The 2,820-nt window shown below is 38.0% G+C and overlaps 1 pseudogene; it reads right to left on the bottom strand.

The window, feature by feature from the left end:
• Positions 1-1,001: 1,001 nt before the first annotated feature.
• On the bottom strand, positions 1,002-1,127 carry LOC112630930 (annotated as a pseudogene).
• Between the last annotated feature and the right edge of the window lie 1,693 nt (positions 1,128-2,820).

The following is a 2,820-nucleotide window of genomic DNA, read 5'->3' on the forward strand; positions in this document are numbered from 1 at the left end:
TAAGAAGAAAATTTATATGTAGAAAAGAAGGATAATTATTATTTCAATAAAAATACCTTGGAGTTTCCTGTTCCTAAATAATCTCTTGGTGTTAAGCAGCATTTATGAAGTAATTTAATAAATTCAGTTTCTAATCACAGCTTAATTATTACTTAAAGGTCTTTCAAGTGTGCAGTGTACCTGTCCTCTCATTTGCCACAGGGAATTGGGTTTTTGAAACAAATGAGTTCTGAGATTGTGATGTATTTTACAGGAAAATAATATTGTGGTCATATTCAGAATTTCCTTCCTTCATTAGCTCAACGCTAAGGACGTGACAGATAAAATGAGTCAGATAAAATGTGAAAAGCAGAGAGGGAAAAGAAATTTGATCCTCTTTAGTGTGTTAACCCAGAAAAATGCCACAGGTGAATTATAAAAAGTCCCTGCAGCACTCGGCCTTTGTATCTCGTCATCATTTCTCAAGCTCAAGCAAGTTTTCTAAGCTCAATGTTTCTCTCCAGACTGGGTTGAATAGAAAGTACAGGTTCCATATCAGCTGTTGCTCTCTTCTCAGTATTGGAAAAACTGTCAGCTTCTCATTTGAATGGATGCTTTGTTTTGGCTGTCTGCTTGAGTTGACTTGGTATACACCCTGAAACCTGTTCTTTGGCTCTCATGCAGCTCCATACAATGCACCTGTGAGCTTCTCTCACCCAGATCATCAGAAATCCAGTCCTGGGTCTATTCTTCCCTGAGAAATGAATACACATGTGCTCCATTTTTGTTAAAATAAAGGACCTTAGCTTCTTTCAAATATTCTTGGAGGCCTGAACAAAACATGTTTTGTTCATATGGTCGTAGAACCTGAAAGTGTGAACTGATGACATATCAGGTGTGTACATATGTAATCGGCAGCTGTGAATGGTGATGAGTTTCCTCCATACTCTCATATTGTACACTGCTGTTCATTTCCAAACTATGAGAAGTGAGGTAGACAAAACGTTTCTTTCTTAGAGGGAATGAAGAAATCATGTAGCCCAGTTTCCTCTGTTTAAATGTAAGGAAACAGAAATAAGATATTTAATTAGCAATAATCGTGCCTTGGATAAGCCTCATTGGTTACAATGCTGCCACTGCACAAAGCTTAAAATATTTAAACAACTTGTTCACATCATCATCAGAGATGTCCTTAATGGCCACTGCAGCATATGGTTTAAAAATCACAGGTTCTGGAGTCAAGCTGCCTGTGAAAGAATTTCAGCTATGCAATTAGCTAACTGTGCAACCAAAGCGATGCTGCTTAACCTCCATTTTTTTGCTTTTAAATTGGGAAAGACAACTGTAGCACTTGTTCCTTGAAACCTGTGGTTCCCACATACTAGTCCGTAAATTCTTTGCATCTGAGTTGCAGGGGAGTTTTTTTTTAAATACTGAATTCTGATGACCAGCTTTGGAACATGTGGATTTGGTACCTCTCAAGTGTGGCTTGTGAACTCATATCTATATTTTTAAGACAATCCTCCCTCTCTGCCAAAAGGGCAAATACAAAAGGATTCCCACTCACCATAATATAACCCTCTTGATAGTGATAGATCATTTTGTATATAACAAAAAATTAAGGGTGGAAAGGATGTGCTTTGTACATAAATTAGTTCTCTGACATGGCCTACAAGACTCTGCCTAATCTGTCCCTAATCAAACTCATCTTGTCCTTCTCTCCCTTAACTCTCAGTGCTACAGCCTTGGTAGTTACTTTTGAACACCTTACATAACTTCTTCCTACTAAAGAAACTTTGCACAGGCTGTCTCTCCTGCGGAAAATATGTTTCCCACTGTCGCTTTACCTTGTTAATATGCCTACCTATCCTTCTTATTTCAATTCAAATTTACTTCCTCAGGAGCCTCCAGGACTATGTTGACCTCAGATTTCTCTGCAGCATTTCACAATTTGCCTTTACAGCACTTTGTCGTAAGCATTTGACTTTATGTCTGTAATCTGCCAGGTTCTGCTTCCATGTGGGCAAGAATTTTTACCATTGTATCCTCAATTCCATACCTGGCACATTATGGAAAGTTAATAAGTTTTATTTTAATGAATAAAACCTCCATAAGCCATTTTGATATAGTTGTGTTCATCGTTTATCACTTCTTAACACAATACCCCAAACTGAATGGCTTGAAACAGCAACCACTGTACTTATCTCTCATGATTCTGTGGGTTGACCGGGCTCGGCGAGGCAGTTCTGCTCTTCCCATTTTGATTCTCTGTGTGGGTGCACACAGATGGTTGTTGGGGCTAGAGTGATCAGGAGCCTCCAATTAGCATTGACATGTTCGGGCTCTCTCCCTTTTATATATTGTCAGACATTCATTCCCCCATGTGCCCCTCCATTTCGTCTTTCCAGTAAAATAACTGGAATTTTTTTTGTTTTGTTTTTTTGTGTGTGTGTGTGGTGGCTCAGGAATTCCAAAACAGCAACAGCAGAAACTGCCAGTCTTTCTTATAGATGCTTAACCTCTTCAATCCTGGAGCATTATTTCTGTCACTCTCAGTTGGCTAATTTGTCACCAGCCAGTTCAGATTTAATGTGGGGGATGGGGGAAAGTTGACACCAATGAATATGTTTTACTAATATGCACCAGCACAGCCCTAAATGCTTTACATAGGATTCAAATAAAACTGTAAAGTAGGAAATAGTAACCTCATTTTTTAAATGAGGTTACAGAAATAAGCAAATACAAGCAATTTATGTAAGATGTTATTGTTAGGTAGTGAAGCCAGAATTCAATCTCTGCTCTTTTTAAATCTGAAAACTATATTGCTTGTTCTTATTATTT

The sequence above is a fragment of the Theropithecus gelada genome, chromosome 8, assembly GCF_003255815.1.
Source record: "Theropithecus gelada isolate Dixy chromosome 8, Tgel_1.0, whole genome shotgun sequence".
Lineage (NCBI taxonomy): Eukaryota > Metazoa > Chordata > Mammalia > Primates > Cercopithecidae > Theropithecus > Theropithecus gelada.